Below are 27,182 nucleotides of genomic sequence, written 5' to 3'. Positions count from 1 at the left end.
AGGGGAAGTCACGGTTTTGTGAGAGAGGAAGGAGAAGTTCTGCGAACGAGAGCGGGAGAGAGCGCGTTCGGGTTTTGAGGGGAAGTTGGCACCAATACAGAGGCACGGCACACACGGATCGGTTGGCGCGGTGGGTCAAGTGGTGCCTCCACCAACACTAGCGTTCCGGCAGGTGGTCATCGGGGATCCCACACACAGCTCTGATTTCTGCCAATTTTTCTTCAATCCTCGGCAACTTGTCTACCGTTTGGCGATTTGGAGGTTATGCATTGCTGCCATCCCGTTCTGGCCTGCTTCTTACGCTGCTGGGGAAAGGATGCGTTGCAAGAAGCTCGTCTCGCTCGGTCCCGAGCGCCGGACTTGCCGCACACAGCGGCTGCTGGTGGCCAAGAACTGCAACCCGCAGCCAGTCACTGTCACCGTGCTGCAGATTCGCAGGCCGCGTTGAATTGCTTTTCCGCCGTCGGGTCCCGGGGTTTCGTGCACGCGACCGGCTAAACTATACGCGCGCCGCGAGCTTGATGTGGTACGGCTGAACGATACGGAGAGGTCTACCGTGCGTTCTGAAACGCTCGCCGGACGCTCGTTACGTCTGATTGGGTAGAATTTCTCTGTTCAGAAGCTGTTTCGCGTTGTGTCTGAACAGATTCCATGCATAAGTTGCTTCACGTTTGGTTTGCTGGTACCGGACAGCTGCACGGTACAGCAACCGCACGTGCTGAATCGCTCGTCAGACGTTCGAAAAGTCTGAGTGGGTAGAACGTCATTGTTCAGAAGCTATTTCGCGATGTATCTGAACAGATTCCGTCAAAAAATGGCTTCACGTCTGGTTCACTAGACTCTGTCCAGCTGTACGATACAGCAACCGTTCAAAACGCATGTTTTCGTAAAACTCCGTGCAAATTCTTAGAAAAACCCACATTTCCTTCCAAATTGACCATAACCTCACACTCAGCTGACACTTGCGAAGCCGGCTCGCACCAACTGTTGGAAGCCAAAACAGCAAATCACATGTTTTTCACGAAAACGGCGTACGTTTGTGTGCATGCCCCAAGTCGGTCGGTCGGTCGGTTTCCTTGTTTGCCGCCATCCTTCACCCAAGTGATGTACGCGTGAAATTTATGTTTATGTGCGCGCCCTCGCGTCGGTTGTATTGCGTGTTTTTTTTACGAGCGTGTGCGTGTTGCAGCTGTGTGTGATTGTGTGGAAGAAGCATACGCACATTTTGCTTTGACTCAGGCCTTCGCGGAGAGAACGAAGAAAGCGAACGAAACGAAGGGGAATCCGACGAAGGCAGCGATGATGATGGAGAACGCGGCTGGAGAGAAGAAGCATAAGGCAGGTGCCTTTCTGGAATGGTGATGGTGTGTGCGGTGCCGTGCGCTCAAGGGGATGAAGTGGGATGGTCAACGGAGAAAAGGGTGGTAATCGGTGGTAGCGACACCGAGCAACAGATGGCGCACCAAGTCGGTGTGGAATAGAGTTTTTTTGTTCTGTTTGTTGGAAGATAGGAACGATAGTAGAGTTGTGGGAAGGTTGGGAAATTGTTCGTAGTATTTAGATACTTAATGCAGTAACCACGTGATAAGGTGAGTTTTCATTGATTCGCTAAAAATATATAATTATTTATGATGTTGGTATAATGAGTTTGAAGAAATTTGTCAAATTCAGGCAAAACCATAATGTTACCATAATTGCTGTCGTAAAAGACAAAATGTAAAGTCCTCAAGCCTAGAGTTTTAAAAAAGTCAATAGCTTAATATTAGTTTTTAGATGTTTAAAGGACCTTTTCAGCTCTAGATGTATTCACTGATCAAACAAAAAACCGTTGCAATTATTTTTTCAAGTATATATTCAAAGTCGGGCAAAATTTTTTTTTCAAGAGACCTCAACATTTTAACGGAGCTAGAAGTCCAATCAACTAAAAACTATTTGAAATGCATTTTCCATCGTTGATGATCAAATTTAGCATAATTAGGCTTGTTGAAAAAGAGTTAGATTTTTTGAAAAATTTCAATGTTTAGCACCGCCAAAAGTTTTTATTTCTGCGAGTTGAAACAAATATCTTCAGTACTTTGAAATTAAAAAAAAATAATAATGCAAACCAACCGGACTGGTGTAAGATGCATTTTTATATACAGCAATTCCATTTGAAAAGAGCCTAAACGGAAAAAAAATCTACGATCGAGCTCAGAATTTTTCTGAGGGTTCCTTGCCCAAAATAATTCGACCATTAAATTTTTGTTTGGCCGTCTTGGACGCAAGTGAAAGGGGTTTCTAGAAAAAAAGCATTTTTAATAATTCGATTATTCGAAAATGTGATTATATAAAATGATTTTGAATGGTAATAATTAGGGTTAGTGAAATTTCACGATTTCGCGGACAGTGAGAAATCCGCGAAATTTGTCTTTTTCCGCGAAATCCCGCGTTTGTGTGAAACTGTTACGATATTTCTCAAAATATTTTATCAAACTTAATTAGGAATTAAAAATAATTTAAAGAACTACTGTAGAATTAAGCGTGTAAATACCCTTGTTCAATTACAAATATAGGGTTAGTGAATTTTGATTATTTCGCGGACGGTGTGAAATTCATGAAATTTATAAATTTTCTCAAATCATTTTTTTCTTCAAATAACATCAATTTTCAACCATAAAGACTATTTAAGTAAATTTTATACGTTTTCAATTGAAAAGCTTAATATGAACCATTTGAAGAATTGTTTAGATTTCAGTTTTTTAAGAACTAACAATATTTAGTATTTTTTTTTCGCTTTAGTTTAAAAATTACTACTTCTTTACTTGAAATGTAAAACTAAAAAAATAAAGGAAATAGGCTTTGTTTTATCCAAAATTAAATGAAAAGTATGTTTTATCTTCGAAATAACCATTTAAAAACATTTCAGATTTTGTCTAAGTCCTGTTTAATTTTAACGATATTTGATTATTTGGGTGGATGATTTTCGTAAAAGTTAAATATGCCACATGTTTTTTGTTTTCTGTTTTCATTTTGAATAAAAAATTCGGTTTTGTTACAAATTAGGGGAAAGTGGGGCAAGTGTAACAAGCTAAGGAAATGCTCGTTATAACCCATCAAAAACGTTAAAAAACCTGTCGGATTTTTTATAATCATCATATTCCAGGTCTTGACTAAGACTTTGATAGAAAAAGTTTTTAAAAAATCCTGTTTTTTAATGTAAAAAATTGATTTTAAAAATTTTGATTTTCCGTACGTTCTTCTCAACTAGTGGGGCAAGACGAACAAGCCATCGGGGCAAGAGGAACAATTCATGTAACAACATGTCAATTTGCTAACAAATGAACTGTTATCACTTAGTTACATAAAATTAGAATGTATTTGAAACGTTTCTTTCATTTTTAGATTAAATAATAATATTTTACTTAAAAATTGATCGTTTTTAGGAAAAAAAATATTACTCGGATGAAAAAAAGGAAATTTTAAAAATATCACTATATTTTGCATGGAAATTTTTTTTAAACAATTGTTTATCAGTTTTTAAGTATTTTTATGTATTTTTTCCCAATAAAATATGTTGTTGCAGCAATTTGTAATTTTTCTATACTAAAAATACATATGGTACACTTGCCCCACCTGAACAAGATTTTTTAAAAACTCTCAACGAAAATAACTAAAAGTTAAATCATGCTTTATAATAGGTACAAGTCATTGGTAGGGGCACTACTGATCTAATAAAAATAGCATTTTGATACAATGAGCCTTAAAACAAACCCTAAGCCTTATTTAGTACTTTCCAAATATTATAAGAAAACAAAGGTTTAGAGAAAAAACTTAATTAAATCTTACACCCCGTGGCGTGTATGTCGTTTTGGCGGATATGTGGTAGTAGAATCAGTTAATTGCATTGCTAGCAACAATTCCTCATACTGGAAATAATCAAAATTGTAAAAATTACGGCCTTTCGAGCGATTGTTCCTCTTGCCCCATATGGTCGTCTTGCCTCACCTTCCCCTATATCATTTTTGCCTATTGATTTTAAATTTAGTTTTTCAAAAGAGTGATGAAATCCTTAAAAATTATTTTAAATTGGCTGAGTCGCAGAAAATTCAAACTTTTCTACTTATTTTGACTGGACAAGATTGTTAAATCTTGCTTTGAAAGGAAATTTAATAAAATGTAAACTTATAAAAAGAAGCTAATTGAAAACGTTTTTGCTTTATTAGCCGAATGTTTAAAAAGTAGTTCAATAAATCCCAAGTAACATTTTTTTCCAGGAGTTCTACAAGAGCTCTTCAAGATAGCTACAGCATAGCAGTTTGGACCGCGGTAGGATAAAACTCTCTTCAAGTACTCTTCCAAACTCCTGAAGAAGTTACTTGGGAATGGTAACACGCATGCCCTACATTTAGTTTTGAAATATAAATAGAGCTCATTCATAAACCAGGCGGATTTTTTGTTAATTATGAGATTTTTTTTTATGTCAAGTTCAAATTAGTGAAGATTTTTTTAGTTTATTGAAGAGTAATAAATAATGAAGCATAAAAAGTATTTTCTGTGATTTAAACAAAAGATTTTCAGAGTTTTTTTTTAACATTTTTCACGTTCCACGAAATTTGCGTGAAATTTGGTGTTTTGAAATTGAGGTCCACGTGAAATTTGATATTTTCGAGCGTGAAAAATCCTTAGCCTAGTAATAATGTTAAAATATTTTGAAGTTTTTAAATACAATTCATTTCCATTTATTAGTTCAGCATTTTTGAAAAGTTTTTTAAAAGAAAAATTGCATTTTAAATTTCAAAATAAAAATTTCTTGTTGCTTTGTTGTGATTTTTGATCGACGCTCCATACTCCAGAGGTTTTTATGGGACTTTGAATAATCGAATCACGAACAAAATTTTTTTGTGTTTTCTCGTTTTCTTATGTTTTACATAAAATTTGAATTCTGCGACCCCGTTTTAGTCAAATTTTTGTTCTTAATTGCCTATAATAAAATAAAATGCTTTTTTTTCAATATTACATCATCGCCATTTTAGCCACCATCTGACTTAAAAATTTTAAATCATTTTAGCGTTGCGTAGTTTCGTGATTCGATTATACGAAGTTTTGTTTTTTTTGTGGTTTTTCTGTGGCCTTCAGATAATCGAGTCTGGACTGTATTTTAAATTTATAAAATAAATTTCTTGGAAATTCAATGTTCTTTAAGCTGTTGCAAATATTCTCTTCTTTAAAATCGGCTTGAAAAATCGAGGAGCAAAGCATTATTTTCTTTTAAAAATTCAAATATCCAAGAAATTTTGTAGTGTTATCAGCTGCATTGAAACGCATTCCCTTGCATTTTAAATCATTTTGAACATGTTTGGGTTCGCAATAGGTTTTTCCGCCTTATTTTTGATTTTCTGAGAACTGATTAGGCCGTTGCAAATATTTTTCAAAGATTATGTCGCCCCCTCCCCCCTTTAATATTGGTTTGAAATATCAGGGACAAAAAAAAAATATTTTTCCAAAAAACTTCAAAATTTTCATGAATATAGAAGTCTTATCAACTCTGGAGTTTTTTTTTTGAAAAGGTCCAATAAACCAAATTTTCAGTTTTTGCTTTTTGGTTGTTTTTTAATACCCCTGACTCAAGGCGGTTTCAAAAACATCCAAAAAGCAAAAACTGAAAATTTGGTTTATTGGACCTTTTCAAAAAAAACTCCAGAACTGAAAACAATCTAAAATGCATTTTTCATCAAAATGTTGAAACCATGGCTCGTAATTTCAATTTATATACTTTATTTTTTTTTTTAACCCCCACGACTTTGGTCAGAGTCGAGGGACATAAACTTCAAAAAATATTTGCAACGTCCTTATTGAAATGGAAGTATTTTTTCATTGAAATGTGGAAATTTTGACTTGTTTTTTTACACACCACAAACTATTCATGGATAATAAAATGCGAGACATTTTAAACACGTGATTTTTATTTCCTTAAAATAAAAATCTAACTTAATCCACCTATGTGGTTGGTGCCTTCCTCACTCTTTTCAAACAGTGGGTGACATGATGGGACACATACATTTAAACACAAATTTCATCAATATTTTTTAGATCTGAACTAAAAAAGATTCATAAATTTCACTTAAGTGGTAGTAACTAAAGACAGGGTTGCCAATTATCAATGTTTTGGACTCGTTTGAAAGGTTTTTTGATTATCTAACCAACGATGGGTCGGATGATAGATTCAGACATAGTTTATATACATTTAAGTGAGATCCGAATATTTGTGAAAAAAAATTTTTTACAGAACTTTTGAACTACTTATCGAAACAATTCAATAGCGACGTATGGTACCCTAAACTGTACTCTACTTTGAATATTTTGAAAATTTCAAAAGATTTTAAAAACAAACCCAAATTTGGTAATAAATGCAAGGGAATGCATTTAAAATTTATTTCAACTGACTGCACTTGAATTTCTATTGTAATTTCTTTAAAAAAATCCTGATTTCAAGGCGGTGATAAAAACTTTTAAAAACATTTGTACTAGTCCAAATACCTTAAATAAAAAAGAGTAAGCATCTTTCTATTGTTGAAAATTTTGTCGAATAGCATAGTGCGACGAAAATGGGATTATTTCCCTTAGCTGGTGAAAGGTTATTTTACAATCTCAATATTTATTAAAATAATTTTAAAACGATGAACAAGTATCATATAACGTGAAGAAAAGTAATGTTTTGGTTATTTGTTATGAAGTTCATTTCTATCCATGCTTAAATAATTTTCTGATTATATTAATATCAAAGAGTACAAAAAAATTTACAATCAAAATTTGCTTAAAATACTCTGGAATACTCAAATTTCACTTTCTTAAAATTTAATTTTACTTAGCAAAGAGTAAATTTCTTTATTAGTACTTCGTTTCTAACAAATCGTTGTAATTTTGGAGATGTTTCAAATATTATTTCGATGTTTATGTTCCTAAAATATCAATAACACTTCGAGAGCTGAATCATAATTCCACTGATGTAATTTTTAAAATTTCACGTCTTTCATTTATTTCAAGTAGTTTTTAGAGTACCGTGGAATTGTCGTTAAAAACGATGCTTTGTAATTGTTTTGCCGTGAAAAATCGCAATCCTTAATTAAACATAAACATTTTGAAAAAACTTAGGGAAAGGTGGAACCCGAATTTTTAAAATTTGGGTTGAATAATTCAAATTTCCTGTTTGAAAAATTTGACTATTTTTGAAAGTACTTTTGAAGACCTTTGAGTAATTGAACTTCGGAGAATCGAGGGTTTTAATAATTCGTCGCTTGTGTGCTATCTTGTGACACGTCCTATCTTTTTACAGCAGACGTGTCACAAGATAGCACACAAGCGACGAATTGAAAAATGAATCAAACTCTGAGCAAATGTCTGAGTGGGATGTGTTAGGATGTGAATCAAAAAATTGTCACTTGATTATCTCATTCGATTCGCCTCGTGGTCCCATAAATCCTTATTCAAGTTCAGTCAAGTACTTCAAAAGTTATGCTAAAAAATGATTTTGGTTTAAGGCGCGAAGATTCTAAAACGGGTGATATTAGTTAAAAGTTATGAGCAGTGAAGATAAATAAACTGAACACTGAAATGACGGATGTTGCCATTCAAGTTGAATTTTACAAACGTTGGTGGCTAAAAACAGTATTTCTAAAAGAAAGTCAGTTATTTATATTTCTCCTTATTTTGTCCAAATATCCCTCCACCCAATACTCTTCGGATGACTTCGCCTGCCAAGGTGTCGTAAACCCGTATGAGTTATTTCCCAAAATTTACAAATTGCCATATTTCACCCCTATTACTGCATTCACCCCTGCCTTCCCCTTGCGAAGAAAGCTCAGCAACGACATTCAATGTTTTCCACCAGTCCGTCCTAACAAAATCCATCACGCTAATGAGTGTCCATCGCCGTGGGGCACGTACAGTGAGTCAAATATTTGTCCGTACCCCCCCGTACGGAAAATGTTTGTGATATAAAAGTACATAACATTCGACTAAAGTGTCATATTTTATACATCAATCGACGCGGCAGAATATCCTCTTTAAGACACTGTCATTGGATTTGCAAAAAACTTTTTCTTAAAAAATACAAAAAAAGTTTACTGAAAAAAATAAAAAAAAGAGGTCAAATAATTGTCCGTACCCCTAGTAAAAGTATAAAATCTGATCGATTCAAGTTAATTTATTTATGAAATGTTGTTTCTGTATCAAATACTAGTACCTCTAGCCAGTTTGTGACAACTTTGAACTTCTGATAACTTTGTTTAGTTAGTTTATATTAAAAATTGGTTTAAATTTAGTATTTTTAAGTAAAACTTATCAAAACATAAGTTTATAAACAACTATTTTTATAAAATTGCTATTTTATGTTGTAAGAGTCTCTATTGAACAAGTTTCAACAATATTTGTTCAAAATATACATTGTTTTCATATTTTTTATTGACATTTTTCGATCAAAAATACTGTTTCGGAACAATACCGTTAAACAATCCGGATTGTCCCGGAACCGGTATAACCCCTCGGTGGGAAATTTTGTGGTGGTCAGATAGAGGACAAAAAAAACCCACCTCTTGCAATTTGAATCATCCAATTTCGTCCACTACAGCCCGATTACGAGTCCCTAGTCTGAAAATTTAAATTTTCACTTTCCGTGCTGAGAATTTCTGTACCGTCCTGGGTCAGAACACAGGTCAGAATGTTTTGCTTGAGGAATTTGAAAATTTCAAATTTCAGACTAGGGACTCGTAATCGGGCTGTAGTGGACGAAATTGGATGCTTCAAATTGCAAGAGGTGGGTTTTTTTTGTCCTCTATCTGACCACCACAAAATTTCCCACCGAGGGGTTATACCGGTTCCGGGACAATCCGGATTGTTTAACGGTATTGTTCGAAACAGTATTTTGATCGAAAAATGTCAATAAAAATATGAAAACAATGTATATTTTGAACAAATATTGTTGAAACTTGTTCAATAGAGACTCTTACAACATAAAATAGCAATTTTATAAAAATAGTTGTTTATAAACTTATGTTTTGATAAGTTTTACTTAAAAATACTAAATTTAAACCAATTTTTAATATAAACTAACTAAACAAAGTTATCAGAAGTTCAAAGTTGTCACAAACTGGCTAGAGGTACTAGTATTTGACACAGAAACAACATTTCATAAATAAATTCACTTGAATCGATCAGATTTTGTACTTTTACTAGGGGTACGGACAATTGTTTGACCTCTTTTTTTGACTTTTTTCAGTAAACTATTTTTGTATTTTTTAAGAAAAAGTTTTTTGCAAATCCAATGACAGTGTCTTAAAGAGGATATTCTGCCGCATCGATTGATGCATAAAACATGGCACTTTAGTCGAATATTATGTACTTTTATATCACAAACATTTTCCGTACGGGAGGGTACGGACAAATATTTGACTCACTGTAAGTATCCTTTCAAGCAACATTTCGACGGCCTCCGCAGAACGCACTCCTCCCACCCGAGCCCGATGGGGACGGACCACTTTTCCTAGAACCGGTCGGGCCGCGGGTACTTGTCGCATTCCACTTTCGGAGTCGTCGCGCACCGCCACGTTGACGAGGACATAAATAACCCGGAATCGCCGTAATAACTCCCAAGTTAATCTGACTTTTCCTCGTTCCCGGGACGGACGACGTCCGTCCAGTGTTGTTGGCCAGCAAGGTGCCAACAACTGCCCCCCTCCAACCCCGACTAGGTTGTGGTGTTTATTTATTTGTAGTTCAGGCCAGGCTTGTTCGTCATCTTGGCCGTGGTTCGAGTTTGACCGCAAGAAATATTCATAAATTCACGTGCTGGTCAGCGCGCTCGTCGAATCAAACTTTGTTTTCCTGGGTACTGCTAGTTCTTCGGACTGGCCAGGACGGTCGGAGGGAGCGGTGGAGCCTTAAGCCCTGGCCATCATCGGCCAAAGTGAGTGAGTGAACGGTCTGCTGCTCGTAAAGTAACGTGAAATTACGAGAGGCGTCATCACGCGCACTGGTGACCTTATCCCCTCTCCATGACGGACGATTCCGGCTGGTGGTGGCGGCCAGGGCTGAGGGGACAGACCTGCAGGCAGGCCAGCGGAATGCCAGCAGGCTAAGGATCAATTTGGGTTTTGGTTTAAGAAGGAAATGAAAGGTAATGGTTAACCAGAGGAATCGTTTTGTGGGGATTTGAGATTGGAAGGTTTGTTTTTTTTATGAAAACCGGTGAAATTCTGACTGTGGGTTTGATTTATTTTTTAAATAATTTAACAGGATATTAACCGCATAGTTTTATGATCTTACTTTAAATTTTTTGCATTAATTACTCCTATTCCATCTCTACCTCTTCACACCACCATACATGGAACGCACTTAATTTGTCATACATTATTGCACACTAACTAAAAACTCGTCGATTTTCTGCCTGATTTTATTCGCGTCTGATTGAAATTTTACGACCGACTAATCTCACTCACGCCCCATGATGGGATGCCGCGTATCAATCCAACTTCTTCAACTCATAACTGTTCAAGTTGCGTTTCGTAGGCTGGGTTTGTCCGCAGGGAGGGGATTGAACCCTTTGGTCATAGTCTCCCCCCCCCCCTTTCATGATCCATAAATACACACTACAAAAGAAGCCGCCCGGGGATGATAAAAATGACGGTTCTTAAGTCTACAATTTATGTCATTCTTCTTCCTCTTCCCCAGCCGTACAGCCGTAACTTCCCTTCCATCCGTCCGACGGATCGATCCAAGTTCTTGGCTTGATTGGATATTAATTTCCATCATCATCATCATCACGACTGACCGCCGCAACTGAAGAACCCCTCTAGCGGTGGACATCAAATCAGCCATCCTCGCGTCCAACTCGTCGTCGTGGTGAGATTTTTCCTGATGAGTTGGAGCCAATCAAAATTAAGACCATCCGAGAGCGTCTGATGGAACGCCTTACGCCGTCGCAGAGCTATGGCCAAAGCCGGCCACTTCCCCTTGGGTACCCTCTTCCCCTTCGAATAAGCGCGTTTAAATGAGTCAACTTTTGGATTTATTGTTATTGAATCGGTTTCATTTCTAAATATTCGATCGTTTCCTTTTAGTCAGGGATGCCAGTATTTTTGAACTTCAACTCGACCGCTCTAGACAGGCTGTTTTTTTTCAGCAAAAGTAGTACAATTATACAAGAATGCTTTTCAAGTTGAAACTCAAACACCAGCGTCTAAGCAATTTCACGATTTACGCTGCGCGTGTAGGCCAATCATAACAAGGTGTCGATTTCTGTAAAAGTCAGGGCAAACCGGGCATTGTCAGGGATTTTTTTGACCTGGAAAAGTCCGGGAATTTCAGAAAATTTTAGCTGGGTCCGGAAATTTTGATGATCTTAAAAATGATAAACGTGTATCTGATCAACCATAAAAAAAAAAATATTGGTCTCTTTTTATTGGAGTCTGAACTATTTACAAACTTTAAATAACGAAGGTAAGGCAAAAAATGAACTTTTTTCAAGCCTTTTAGTCTGAGCGATGATTACAAAAAATTGAAATATTTTTCATGTCGTCGCTGTCGTGCTAACTTGCCTCAAATGCATTTTGGGTCAAATGGCCTTTTGACCTTCACAGATCCCCAAAATTCGATTTCAATCCGGAGATATTCATTCAAACCCGAAAAAAAACTCCGTGCAATTTTGTCACTTTTCAAATGAAAGGAATTTCAATCTTGTCGTGCTATCTTGACACATCTTGAAGATTGATGTAAGTGCGACATCTGGTCAAAAATATTTCAGGTCAAAACGCTTTAGACACAAGTACGAGTACAAGTACGTCTACCGTAAACAGTTTTAATTATAACTCGGGACTCCAGCGACTAAATTAAAATTAACTGCAGGACAATGCATAGAATGGCCAACCAAACATAACGTTTCTTTTATTGTCTGCATTGCGTGCTCTTGTTTTTGTTTAGGCTGATGCAAATTTTATTTAAAGTTAAAATTCCCCCCCCCCCCCAATGATGGCCCCTAAAAATAAGACGGCAATTTTTTTTTCTAAAAACTTCAAAATTTCAATGCAAGTTTAAGTGCAATCAGCGGAAATCAATTTAAAATGCATTCCCTTGCGTTTGGAATCATTTAAGCATATTTGTGTTAATTTAAAAAATATTAGTATTTTTTTTGAAAATGTTCGATGATTATTAACGCAAAAAGTTTTTTTTTCGCTGAAATTGTTGTTTTTGTCAAATCTTTTTTTTGAAAACTAATGATTGCAATACACTTGTATTCGTGTAAAATGCATCTTAAAACACAATTTCCTTGCGAATATTGAAACTATGGCCACTATATACACCATAACGCACCTCTGTAAAAACATTCGATGATGTAGTTTTCGACATACAGCCTTTTTAAGATGTTACATCCGATATACAATAAGAAATCCAAAACAACCCATACAATTTCAGCACTTTAAAGAATATGCATTTCGAGATAATGATGGATTTTGCTTTATATGACTCTCTAGTATCTCTGGGCCAAGTTTCAGAGGATTTGCTGGTGTAGTTCTCGAGATACAGCCAGTTTTAAATGTTATTTTCGGTTATTAAAGAAAATCTATAAAATCAATACAATTCCAGCACTTTAAAGAATATGCATTTTGAGATAATGATGGACTTTGCTTCATATGACTGTCAAGTATCTCTGGGCCTAGTTTCAGAAGGTTTGTTAATGTAGTTTTAGAGACACAGCCATTTTAAAATATTATTTTCGTCTTTTTCTAAGAAAATCGTTACGGCTGTATCTCAAAACATCATCAGCAAACCATCTGTAACAAGACCAAGAGATACTTAACAGTCATATGAAGCAAAATCCATCATTACCTCGAAATGCATATTTTTTAAAGTGTCAAAATAGTATGGATTTAATAGATTTTCTTAGAAAAAGTCGGAAATAACATTATAAAATGGCTGTATCTCGAGAACTACATCAGCAAACCTTCTGAAACTTACACTAGAGATACTTGACAGTCACATAAAGCAAAATTCATCAATATCTCAAAATGCATATTCTTCAAAATGCTGAAATTGTATAGATTGTTTTGGATTTCTTATTGAAAATCGGATGTAACATCTTAAAAGGGCTGTATCACGAAAACTACATCAGCGATTGTTTTCATTTTTTGATCAGAGTTGTGTTATGGTGTAAGGAATCTATAGACATCAAAATCTCGGATTGTAAATTTTGTTTTCATCATAACGGTATTTTGAGCACCGTGATGGCTTGTTATTTTTTTTTGTTTTTTCATAAATCGTTTAGACATATTTTGCATATAAATTAACTGTTATGTGCAGTGTCCAGGGATGGATGGAATAATCGCAAACAAATCTTATTCGATTACGAACTTTCTTCACACGCGAAAGAGAGAGGAGGCAAATCACGCAAAAGAAAATCGCTCCCGAACTTCTCGAAGAAAATGAACCTGTTGATGATTTTTTGTGAATTTCCTTGTCAGCACTAGGGGAGCAGCATCTAATTCCAGCGTTCCTCTACTGTTGGCAGGTCAGAAATTTGACATTCAATTAAAGCCAATTAAAAGCGTTTTCAACTGAAATCGAGTGATTAATAGCTCTATAAGAAGTGAGCAAGCAAGTTTCTATCAAAAGTTTTGCAAAATTAGTTGTTTAAATAGTGAAAATCAGCAAATTAGATGGAGTTAGGAGCGAGTGTTTAACTTGCAAAACATTCGAGAATTTCCCCTACTTGATTTTATTTATTTCTCTTTGTTTACACACATTGCCCATCCACAAAAAGTGACAAGTCATTATTCGACGTGTGACGTTACACTTGCAAGTGTTGTAGTGAAAGAGATGATCCGCCGAATAATCAAGATGATGATTTTTTAGCTTTCTTTTACCGATCTTTCGTGCGCGAGAGAGGAGAGCCATGTACCATTCAAATTTTTTCTCTTGATAAACGTTCAAAGATTTTCTTTTGATGATGATTCTTTCATCGCTGACAGTACCACTGGAAGATTTGCTTTCAATTTGAAACAATCTTTAAAATGTTGAATCTCTGTATGAAATTTCCTTTTGAATGTTATTGTTAAGTTGATTTTTTGAATTAAAGCAAAAAGAAATATATGAGGTTGTTACTCATTTGATTGCAAAAATTTAAATTTTTTTTTTGGTATCGATAATCATTTTTGACCACGGATGGATATTAGGGTGACCAAAAAAAAATTAGAAATTTTCAGAATTTGATGGCATGTGTTAAGGCAAAATTAAGCATCTGTACAAATTTTGAGCCAAATCGGTTAAGTTTTAAGAGAGCTTTTGCAGCAATTGAGAGCTTAAGTATGTTTTAGAATTTTTGATTAAAAAGTGTATGGAGAAAGAAAAAAAATTCGACTTTTTCCTGGAAATTTTGTCAAGAGTTGAATTCATATATGAAATTTTACGCTTTAAAATTTGGACGAAGAGTACAAAGTTAAGCGAGTTGTTCCTGAAAAGTGAATAGCGATTTAAAAAGGAGATGTTTTATTTTTCAAAAAACAAAATCAAAATCAAATTATTCGCTCTACAGCATTGCCTTGGCGTTCTCGATTGCGAGATTTCTACTCAAAACTAGGTGTCCGAAGGCTTGATTGTTGAGGCAATTGCCAACCTCTTTTTACACCTAAGCTTCCATCCACCCCGGGATTCGAACTGACGACCTTTGGATTGTTAGTCCAACTGCCTACCAGCGACTCCACCGAGGCAGGCCCAGGGAGACGACTCCTACACCTGGATTGAGCTAACGACCTAACCCTCTAGGTTAGACCGGGGCCAACATTTACTTCCCCGTCCGACGGAAGGCGTGGTAAGACAAATCTCGTCTCGAAAAATGCCACCGGGACCGACTGGGATCGAACCCAAGCCGACTGGGTGAGAGGCAACCACGCCAACCCCTACACCACGGTCCCACGGTGTTTTATTTTTAGCGATCCCTAAACCTTGACCGATTTGGCTCAAAATCGGCACAGCTGCTGAATTTTGCCTAAGGATTTGGGGGTGTTCCGAAAATTCCTTTTTTGTCACCAAAATACATTTTCATGGCTGCTATTTGTTGTAGATGTTCGATTAGAAAAATAGATTAACAAATTTATTTTTTTTGGAAAAGCCTTATGTGATCTAGTGGAGTGAGGCATTCGTATCTAAAATTTTCAATATTCAAAACATTAGGATGGTCCAAATCCAAGCTCAGTCGGGGATATCCCCTGGAATCAAGGATTGACCCATCACTAGGCTTAATTCGAAATTTTAGCTCATTCTGACCACGAGAACCACTCCCTTTAAGCCCTTGAAATTTGTTTGGGATCCTGGAACCTATGGAATGTACAACAACTATCCAATTCTTACCAATTCTCTAAATTAAGATCTTCATTAAATTTGGAAAAACTTTCCCGAAGACACAATATTTTCATGAGCAAAAATGGTAATTTTCGGAGGCTGATAACTTTTTGGGAAATAATAATAAAAATATTGAGTCTTCGAAAAGGTTTTTGAAGATCTTAGTTCCAAGAATTGGCAAGAATTGGATAGTTATTGCGCCTCCCACAGGTAAAAAACTGAAACAGCTGCTTTTCTCCATACATTTTGACAATTTTATTATTTTAAATTATAAAACCTAGCTTAGTTTGGCAACCCTGCCATTTCTTCGACGGACCACGCCACCGTTCGTCGTTGATCGACGACTTCTCAACCGGCCTCCTTCATGGGCGCTCTCGTGTGCGCGCTGATCTTCGCAGGTTATGTGGTCCAATCCAATCCGCCACCACGCCGTCTCAAACCCGACCCGGGATGACCAGTTTTGGATCGGCGGCGAATAAATACAAGCGCATCGAATTGAAACGCTGATAACAAAATTTATGACTTTTGGGTTCTTCTTTGGCGAGGCCAGAGAAGTGCCATTTTTGGACCTGCCCCTAGGTGAGGTAGGAGAGGGAACGGGACGAGGACATTTGACGTTCCGCTGGGCTTTACTGATTAGAGGCAGGTCTCGGAGGTTGGGTTTTTGAGATCACTCCGAAAAATTCGAAGACGGTGCCGCCGTGCCACTTTGCTCGATGGGAGGAGGGGTTGAAGATGAGCTTTGATTCTGTTACGCGTCCGAGAGGGGAAATCTAGCCAGTTTTCCGTAAATTATACAACTACTCGGTGATTAAGAGATTAATCACTAACCGATTCAGGAGAGAGGAATGTGAGTGGGATGCGAGCAAAAAAAAATCTAATAAAATTACCTAAATGATCTGATACTATTTTTTCTAAGGTTTCTTTCGAATGAAATAAAGTTAGTTTATTGTTTTTTAAAATGTTGGACTGTAGATTTAAATAAGTCATGAATTTGGATAAATTTAATATTTCCATCCATTAGCGATCCGTACATAAATTGCACCAAAGAAAATGTACTTATCATGCCAATTTACTAGCACTAATCACGAAATTTTCTCATCTAGTTGTTGCCAGCTGGACGTCCGTCACTTAGCTATGGCTATAGATTATTCCTTTATTTCGAGTTCATTTCAGGTGTTTTGGTGTTGACATTGCACCACCAACCTCCAACGCGCTGGATAAGATGTTTACTTTCAAAAAGCAATTTCTTGCACAATTCCCTAGCCGTAGAAGCGAGACCATTTCATCGTTCACCACTCCGATGGAATTCATTAAATGCGATGCATAAACACACTCCCACCACGGCGGGACTTGAATGCCAACCCAGATTAACTAGTTGGTCCCCGGAGGACGATGGATTGATTTGGCTGGACGTGATTTGGGTTGCATTTTTCCAACCCCTCTCACCGTGACCTCCCCCCTTTGCACTGATTTCGGGGCCAGTTACAGGGCCAATTTCGGTCTGGATCAGATTATTAAATTTTAATTATATCACCCTCCAGTGAGCGTGTTTTTTGGTTGGCCTCTGGCTTCGAGGGTGGTGGGGGTGGATGAATTGAGTGATACACCACCTCCCACCTCAAAATAGTGGAGTGGGGCTGGTTAGGAGGGAGTGTGGGTAGGAAAATGAGGAAACAATGCAATTGAAATCGAACTACAATACAAGTGGAAAAAAAGGACACAGTTCACACAGGCTACCCCACCCCCTCAAAACTCCACTTCTGCCCACGCAAATGAGCATTGTGACAGAGTGCGACTGGTCCTGATGCAATAATATTTTACTTTGTAATTAAAATATATTTAAGATAATTAAATTACTATATATGCGCCGCGCGACGAGGTCGCTTTTTATTCGTTTTTGTTTATCTCTGGTGGTGCGTGATTTTTTTTTATTGGCCCACAGTGCGTCTCCATTTGAGGGGTTCACAGTCTCGCACTGAAATGGTTCATTTTTGCATGTTTGGCCCGATATCGTGGCCGCGCGTTGGGTATTAATTACAATTTTATTAATATAATAAAATTTAATGCATATCACAGAAAAATGAATCCCTATAGGAGATGTGATTGGAAATGAATCAGCGCAGCACCGACGCTCCGGCGAGAAGAGTCAAAAATTATAATTACACCAGAATGAGTTGAACGCGTGAAGTGACAAAAAATAAATAAAACAAGAACGATTGCTCCAAATTGTGTAATGATGACGTTATGGTCATCCAATGTGAATGCCAGAATGCCAATCAAAGCGAAAACTGGTAATTCTTTCAACTTGATTATAATATGGTCAGTTGGTACGAGAAATTAAGTCATTACGTTAAATGTGAATTTGAGTAATGCTCGAAAAAACATGAAAAAACATATGCTTAAATACCGTAAATAAAAAAAACAGGCTATATTGTTGAGGATTCGAATAGTTTGTAGTATTGTCAGTCTGATGATTTGCAAATCTATTTGAATTTCTAGAACTTATTGAGGCGAAACTTATTTCTTTTCAATTGTTTACAAAGCTTAGGTATCACGAGATCCACAAGTAAAAATAATTGTTTTTTAACAAACTTATTTTCCTGTTGCAAATGTCCCGAGTTATTCAGTGTAACATGGGAAGGTTTCCAAATAATAATTTAATATGACCAATTTTTCTGTTCTCACATGGATTTTATTTTTTTTTATTTTGTAAGAAAAAAAAATATTGATTTTGTTACAAAATACTTTGAAAGAAAGTTTCTCTAGTATTATATTTTAATTTTTTTGAGTGTTGAGCGATTATCTGAGATTTCAATCATTCGATTTTTTTTGTATTTTTTAATCCGGCTGAAATTTTATTTGGTGTCTTCGGTATGCCCAAAAAAGCCATATTGCATGATTAATTTGTCCATATAATTTTCCATACAAATTTGGCAGCTGTCCATACAATAATGATGTACATAATTCAACAATATGTATCTTTTGAAGAAATGTGTCGATCGATTTGGTGTCTTCGGCAAAGTTGTAGGTATGGATAAGGACTTCACTGAAAAAAAATATGCAGGGTAATTTTTTTTGATATTATTTTTATTTTTAATTTTTTTGCACTAAAACTTGATTTGCAAAATAAAACTATTTTTTTCTGATATGTTTTAGGGGACATCATATGCCAACTTTTCAGAAATTTACAGAACGGGCAAAAAAATCTTTTGTTAGATCGAAATATTGTGCGCAAAAATTGTTCAACTTCATTTTTCGATATAAAACAAAATTTCCAATCAAAAAGTACTTTAGTAAAATTTTGATAAAGTGCAAAGCTGAGAAAAATTCTATGTTTGGCTTTGTTGAACTTTGTTGATACGACCTTTAGTTGCTGGCAATATGCCATGCAAGGAATAAAAAGACATGAAAACCTTTTTCTAATGTTAATATGTAACCAACTAATGGTCCGATTTGAAATTGAATTTACCGATCTATTCAAAGACAATATTTAAAAAAAATTTAAATCAAGACAAACATATCAAAAGGGCCAAACATTCAATATTAAGCCCTTTTTAAATGTTAGTCTTGATTTATAAAATTTAAAAATATTGCTTTCAAAAATATCAGAAAATTTCACGAATGTTTCATATTTTTAACATTGAAAATCGAATCATTAGTTGCTGAGATATCGACATTAGAAAAATTTGGGTTTTCTGGATGAGACTTAAGGCGGTATTAGACTACGGTAAACAAACAAACAAAATCATACATTTTGACAGCATACTGTCGCGAGTTTTTCATACTGTCGAAAAGTGCCAATTTTTATTGTAATAGCTTCTTTAGAAAACTTAAATTTTCCTGTTTTTTAAATCTTTGCATGGCAATATCTCAGCAACTGGTCGTATCAACAAAGTTCAAAAAGCTAAATATAATGATTTCCCAGCTTTTCAAAAATATTTTTTCAAAAGTGGGCAAACATGGGCACAAATTTTTTAAAAAAATATGAAGAATTGCCACTATTTAAAAAAAAATAATCTAAAAATTGATATAACTTGAAAACTTGATTTTAATCATTGACGAGGAAATTCAATAGAGTTCAATTCTGTATATTGGAGTGTGTTCAAGGAGTCCAAACTATCATACCTTGACAAAACTGGTGCGTTTACTAACATCAACTTAAATAACGTCTAGTTGTGTTATTCAACCAAATTGTTCTTTTGCTATTTTATTGAATAGTATCTGCCCATCTTTGAAAAAATTACATATTCTAAAAGCAGAGAAAATTCTCTACAACTCGATTTTTGGACATTCCTAATTCGAACTTTGGTTGCTAAATACAGCTTTGCAAATAATAATTGTAACCAAAAAAATAGTTTTTATGAGTTTTAATGGGCCCTACATTTTCAATCGATGATATTTTTGAAACCATTGATCAGATTTGAATAGTAAAATATATAACTGGTATGATATTTTCTCAATCTAAATATGATATGATTGATCCCGTGATTTTAAAAATAAAAAAAAATCAAGTGAAAGGAGTCGATGAAATTTTTAAACATGTTTTACTTTTTAAAATTCAAAATCTGACAATTTCATTGAATAATTTAACTTTTCGTTTTCGAATTCAATTTTACAGCTTAAATAGTAGTTTATGCAACAAGTTGCAAAAAGTAGATTTTTCAGCATGAGTCGTACATTTATCCAACGAGGTTTACCAAGTTGGATAAATACGACGAGTGCTGAAAAAATCAAGTTTTGCAACGAGTTGCTTACATGTTTTGCAACTCCGAGAAACGATTTTCGAATGGAATTTTATGCCAAACATCCATGTGCTAAGTAAATTCACTGCTTGAAACAAAAAATATTGAAAAATGATACTTTTCGATACTAGTGCTGAAAAGTTCAACTTTTCAGTACTGAAATGAGTGCTAAAAAGTTCAACTTTTCAGCACTGGTTTTGAAAGGTATTGATTTTCCATTCTGTTATTTTTGGCGGAGAAAAGAAGGCCGTTTCGTCGCTCGAGAATGACAGGAAAAATAAAAAGTTTCACGACGGAATTGCAAAAAAAAAAATGTTATTATAGCTTGGCCAAAAACAAAACAATGGTCATACATCAAAAGTTGATACTTTTTGGCTACTTTAACTTATCAAAAATGAAAAAATAAGATAAATGGGGTAAAGTATGTCAAAACTATGTTATTGTGATCAAAAAATATTCCACTGATGTTTATTTTTTTGAGTGTATTTTTTTCTGAATAACCCTTATTAAAACGTACAACTTTGCCAAAGTCACCAAATTGGTCGAAATTCTTAATATACAGATTTTCGAATGTTTCATAGAACTTATCTATCCCAAGTAACATTTTTTTCCAGGAGTTCTACAAGAGCTCTTCAAGATAGCTACAGCATAGCAGTTTGGACCGCGGTAGGATAAAATTCTCTTCAAAACTTCTTCAGGAGTTTGGAAGAGTACTTGAAGAGAGTTTTATACTACCGCGGTCCAAACTGCTATGCTGCAGCTATCTTGAAGAGCACTTGTAGAACTCCTGGAAAAAAATGTTACTTATATGAACATCTCTCAAATTTGTATGGACACTTCACAAAATGGCTTATGTGGGCACAAGGACTCGCTGAACAAAGTTTAATATATTTATATACAAATAAAAAAAATACTCTTTGGTCAGTTGTCGCACTTGCAGCAAGACGTAGGGTATGTCAAGATTGCACGATCAGATTGAAACATCTGTCAGATGTTAAAATACAATAATGCACGGAGGTATTCCAGATTTTGTTGAATATCTCAGGATTAAAATCAAGTTTTTGAGGATCTGCGAAGGTAAAAAAAGTGAGGCATTGGAAGCAGCACGTGGCATCTTGAACTAAAAAAAATCAAATTATTCGCTCTACAGCATTGCCTTGACGTTCTCGATTGCGAGATTTTTACTCAAAACTAGGTGTCTGAAGGCTTGATTGTTGAGACAATTGCAAACCTCTTTTTACACCTGAGCTTCCATCCACCCCGGGATTCGAAATGACGATCTTTGGATTGTTAGTCCAACTGCCTACAAGCGACTTCACCGAGACAGGACCCAGGGAGACGACTCCTACACCTGGACTGAGCAAGCAACCTAACCTCTAGGTTAGACTGGGGCCAACATTTACTTCCCCGTCCGACGGAAGGCGTGGTCAGACAAATTTCGTCTCGAAAAATGCCACCGGGACCTTCTGGGATCGAACCCAGGCCGACTGGTGAGAGGCAACCACGCTTACCCCTACACCACGGGTCCCGGCCATCTTTAATTCAATGTGGCCCAAAATTGACGAGCGTAAAGATAGCACAATCACGTCAGTATAATATGAGATGCATTTGAGACATCTTTGATTTTGAATCAAATCGTCGTGATCGTACTATGTTGAATCAGTTCTGAATAAAAATGTGCAAGAGAAAATGAAGTTCAACCACGACTTATCTCTTTTCAATCATTTCCTTTGACAGATCTTTTTTTTGTAATCTGATGGAGTTTGTTGCATAAAAATATAAATTCAAATTGGAGTAAACCATTTGTCCATACTCCTATCAGAAGTAACCTACTGCCACCTTTACATCCATGTCCTTCCACAATGCATTGCCACAAAAGTGTAACTAAAATCGGTCTCTTTTATCAGCTCAATGTTGAACACCCAAGTGACAGAAAAGAAATTTATTTGTTTCAAACACCCATAACTACTCAAAGTTTCCTTCCCATCCCTTCCCGCCATCCTTGGATCTCAATCTCATTTTCGTCATCGTCCGTACCGAAGCATAAAATAGATCCTGCCGGCGTCCTGTGGCCGTAACCTGCCAGGACAGGACAATCTCGTCCTCTCGTGCAGTCGTCAATCGTATCGGTTTATGGGCAGCAGAACTAGGATTCAATCGGGAATCCAAGCAGTGTGGAGCAGTGCGGGTGTCGTCCATCATTCGGATAGCAAATCCACCTCCCCTCAAGAGTCCTCTGACCGAATTGACCGACCCTGGAAGAAAACAGCAAGAAGCAGTAGAAGAGTAAGGATCCTTTGGAGATATTCGTTAAGAGATTGAAGTCTCGCTGTGTGGGAGCTGTATGTGTAGTGAAATATCAAACGACCGACGTGCATTCTGTTTGCTTCTTATTGCTAAAGAAGAAATGCTCTGCAAAATTGTACTGTTTTCCTTAAATTTTAAATTAGACCAATGAAGAAAAACAAATGAAATATTTGAATTTCACATTATTAAAATGTGTGAATTTGGTGGAATATTTAAAATATTCTTCAATCAAACTCAAATTTGCCAGAGAACCGCTCAGCAAATCAGCTCAGCATTAGTTCATTGGTTCGATTCTCGTCCCAAGTCCAAATCCTTGCCCTGATGATGGTTTTGCTGGCGTTGCTGTTGTTCTGCGTTGGCCAAGCTAGCCAGCCAGCCAGCCGGTCCCATCATCATCGTCTTCTTGATAGAGATAAACAAACACATCTAGATAATTGTCTGCCAGCAGTGCAATGAAGATGAAGATTGGGTACAAAGACACCCCCACCCAGCAACAATTTTCCGGAACAGGATTCGTGCAGAAGGGGGTTTGGAACACAAATCTGTCCGACGATAAACAGAGAAACGAAATTATCTCTCTCCGATTGCGTTTGATGGAAATGCATAAAGTGCTGCCTGCTGCCTCTTTCCCCCGATTTCCACCCAGGTCTTCCGCCCTGTGGACGTTCGGCAAACCTTTTTCTTGTATCGGTGATTTTCTCCGGCAGTGAAAATCGACCCGGTTCCGGCCGGTTCTCAATAGCAGTTTGATCTCTGCGCCCGAGAATCGGGACGAAGAATGAATGATGAACGGTGGTGTTTTGGGAAGGATTTGTTGTAAAAAAAACAAATTTGGTTTAAAATTTGTCATTTTATTTTATTAATTTTTAGCTGACAAGTGAAATTGTGTGAATTTTTGTTGAAATTTTCATTAATTGGTATGCTTGGCAAATAAATATTTGTATTTTTTAGTGATTTCTTTTTTTTAAGTATCTTTTTTTTTCTCACTTGTGGTATGCAAAATGATCCTAACAAAAAGTTTATTTTATTTTAGGACGATTCTTTTCAAAATTTATGCCAGTTCCAAATTTCGCCTAGAAAAACCTGGGGGCAAAATGTTCTTTTATAATTTTGATGGAAATAAAAGTCTGGTCAGCTATATTCAATCTGAAATGCATGTTTCTGCGTTGATAATCATATTATGCATGTTTGAATTCGTTTGAAAATATTTAAAACTTTTGTTAGATTCCGATGTTCATTACCGCTGAAAAGTTTTTTTTCCCATTTTTTTCGTCACTGCTAAGAATTGTTAAACTAATGATTTTAATACTAGACTGATAAATAATGCATTTAAAAACACTTTTTTCAATTAAAAGGATTAAACCTTTGCGCATATTTTTTATATATAATTTTCAAACCCACGCGAGCTTGCGGTCCAAATTCGAGATATTGTTGTTGAAAAATAAAATAACGTTATATAAAACTATTGAATTCATTGATGTTTATGGATGTTTTAGGTTTTTTTTATCAAAGAAATAATTGGCTTTTTCAAAACAGCAAATCAAAAAAAAAACCGTCATAAGCTTTTTATCACATTTTTCATGTCTCAACAAATATTTTAATCTTGTTAGGTCCCTGCAAATATTATTGTGAGTTATATCAAGCAAAACATTGTAATAGGGCCGAAGCTGAAGAGTTTACAAAGAGTCTATCCTGCTCACGTTAGTTGATGTTTACATTAGGAACGAGCTGGTAGACTCTAAGATTGCACTTATGAAGTTTTGAAATTTTGATAAATCTTTGAGAAAGATTTTCCTACAATTATATCTCTCTGATTAGAAAAAAATAAACATAAATTTAGGTCTTAATCCAAATTTCATAATTTTTAATCATGAGGTAAGAGGTTCCTAAATGAAGGACTTCTAAATGAGAGTGGAATAATTATTAGGAAAAAACATCATGCCGGTACGAGAATCGAACTCGGCTATTTCTTGTTAACATAACAGTTTTTATTTAACTTAAATTTTAACGTTTTATTATTCATTTCCAGAAATAGTTGTAGAACATTTTGACAAAATATGCTTTATTTCAAACCTGTGAAATTGTATCAAGGGTTAAGTATTTGAAAAAAAAATGTTTTGAAGAATCGGGATCATAATACGGTAAAATAAAATATTTTATATTAACAAAAACGTTACTTAATCCACCTTAAGGTGGTTGGTGCCTTCCTCCGATTCATATAGTAATATCAGCAAAAATGGCATCATCAGCCCATAACATGTTTATTTCTCATTTCTTTTTTAATTTTATTTTTGCTTGATAAACATGGTTTGACTTTAAATTATAAATAATATTATTTTCCATTTTTATATCTAGCTAGAATAAAATTTTAAATTGCATTGAATTCTAGAGTTTTTTTACAGGTTGTATGAGCAATGGGATTTCCTATGTTTATATGAACTTTTTAAACAAAACTCTAGAATTATAAAATATTTTGTTCATAGTCAAAACCAACACCATAATTTTGCATCATTAGTTTGTCCATATAATTTTCCAAACAAATTTGGCAGCTGTCCATACAAAAATGATGTATGACAATTCAAAAATCTGTATCTTTTGAAGGAATTTTTCGATCGATTTGTTGTCTTCGGCAAAGTTGTAGGTATGGATATGGATTACACTGAAAAAAATGATACGCGGTAAAAATTTGTTTTTGATTTTTAATTTTACTTTTTGTCACTAATACTTAATTTGCAAAAAAAAAACTATTTTTAATTTTTTTTTATTTTTTGAAATGTTTCAGAAGACATAAAATGTCAACTTTTCAGAAATTTCCAGGTTGTGCAAAAAATATTTGACCGAGTTATGAATTTTTGAATCAATTCTGATTTTTTCGAAAAATCGAAATATTGGTCGCAAAAATTTTTCAATTTCATTTTTCGATGTAAAATCAAATTTGCAATCAAAAAGTACTTAAATAAATTTTTTATAAAATGCACCGTTATAAAGTTAAATCCATTTTTAGGTGACATTTTGAAAAAAGTCGCAGTTTTTATTTTTTTAAATTAGTGCACATGTTTGCCCACTTTTGAAAAAAATATTTTTGAAGGGCTGAAACAATTCTCTATATTTGGCTTTTTTGAACTTTGTTGATACGACCTCTAGTTGCTGAAATATTGCCATGCAAAGGTAAAAAAACAGGAAAATTGATGTTTTCTATGTCTCACCCAAACAACCCACCATTTTCTAATGTCGATATCTCAGTAAATAATGGTCCGATTTACAATGTTAAAACCTGAAACATTCTTAAAATTTTCCGATCTTTTCGAAAAATAATATTTTCAAAAATATTAAATCAAGCCTTACATTCCAAAAGAGCAAAACATTCAATAATATGCCCTTTTTAAATGTTTGCCTTGCTTTAAAAATTTCGAAAATATTTTTTTCGAAAAGATCTGAAAATTTCACGAATGTTTTATATTTTAACATTGTAAATCGGACCATTAGTTGGTGAGATATCGACATTAGAAAATGGTGGGTTGTTTGGTTGAGACTTAGAAAACATCAATTTTCCTGTTTTTAAACACTTGCATGGAAATATCTCAGCAACTAAGGGTCGTATCAACAAAGTTCAAAAAAGCAAAATATAGAGAATTTTCTCACCTTTTCAAAAATATTTGTTTTCAAAAGTGGGCAAACATGTGCACTTATTTAAAAAAATGAAAAACTGCGACTATTTTCAAAAAAGCCACCTTGAAATGATTTTACTTGAAAACGGTGCACTTTATCAAAATTTTACTAAAGTACTTTTTGATCGCAAATTTGATTTTACATCGAAAAATGAAGTTGAAAAATTTTTGCGACCAATATTTCGATTTTTCGAAAAAATCAGTATTGATTCAAAAATTCATAACTCGGTCAAAGATTTTTTGCACAACCTGGAAATTTCTGAAAAGTTGGCATTTTATGTCCTCTGAAAAATATCAAAAAATAAAAAAAAATTAAAAATAGTGCTTTTTTGCAAATCAAGTTTTAGTGACAAAAAGTGAAATTAAAAATAACCAAAAAAATTTTTACCGTGTATTATTTTTTTCAGTGTAGTCCTATCCATACCTACAACTTTGCCGAAGACACCAAATCGATCAAAACATTCCTTTAAAGGATACAGATTTTTGAATTTTCATACATCATTTTTGTATGGACAGCTGCCAAATTTGTGTGGAATATTATATTGACAAACTAATGATGCAAAATGGCTTCCTTGGGTATACTGAAGGTAGCAAAAAAGTTTCAGCCGGATTAAAAAATACAAAAATTAAAATCAAAGAAAAAAGACCGATTCCGTAGAAAACTGCTCACTTGTAAAATTGCATGACGGGCTGAGTATTTGAAAAAAATGTTTTGAAGAATCGGGATCAAAATACGGTTAAATTATGTGTTTTATATTAACAAAGAAAGGTGAACAAAATATTTGAACCTAATCATTATTTATATCTAATGCTGGTTTCAAATATTTCATCGGTTAAAAACCTTCACTTGAGTTTTCTTTCAGAAATTATTTTTTTATCGTAATTATTGTTTTTAAACATAAAACTATTTATGGGCCTAATCCATCGTCGAATTGTTTAAATAATTTTACAAATTTATGATACGTAATTATTTATTCTAAACAGACGCATTTTCATCAAATTGATTTTATGTGTTTAAGGAACAAAATTAAAAAAAAATTTCATAATTATGGGCATTTTCAGTAAACAGATTCGATGTAAAATGTCAAAATATTTG

The 27,182-nt window shown here is 34.9% G+C and overlaps 1 protein-coding gene across 2 annotated transcripts in view; it reads left to right on the top strand.

The window, feature by feature from the left end:
- The first annotated feature begins 349 nt into the window (after window positions 1-349).
- LOC6046680 (protein tiptop) overlaps window positions 350-27,182 on the top strand; it is a 566,305-nt gene continuing 539,472 nt past the window's right edge. The window contains exon 1 of one of the 2 annotated variants that reach the window (XM_038256883.1): window positions 350-1,589. The gene's annotated coding sequence lies outside the window, so the exon portion shown is untranslated. The remainder of the gene's footprint in view (window positions 1,590-27,182) is intronic. The other variant, XM_038256882.1, reaches the window with a different exon arrangement.

The sequence above is a fragment of the Culex quinquefasciatus genome, chromosome 2, assembly GCF_015732765.1.
Source record: "Culex quinquefasciatus strain JHB chromosome 2, VPISU_Cqui_1.0_pri_paternal, whole genome shotgun sequence".
NCBI classification, from domain to species: Eukaryota; Metazoa; Arthropoda; class Insecta; order Diptera; family Culicidae; genus Culex; species Culex quinquefasciatus.
This window is presented reverse-complemented; position numbering and strand designations above follow the sequence as displayed.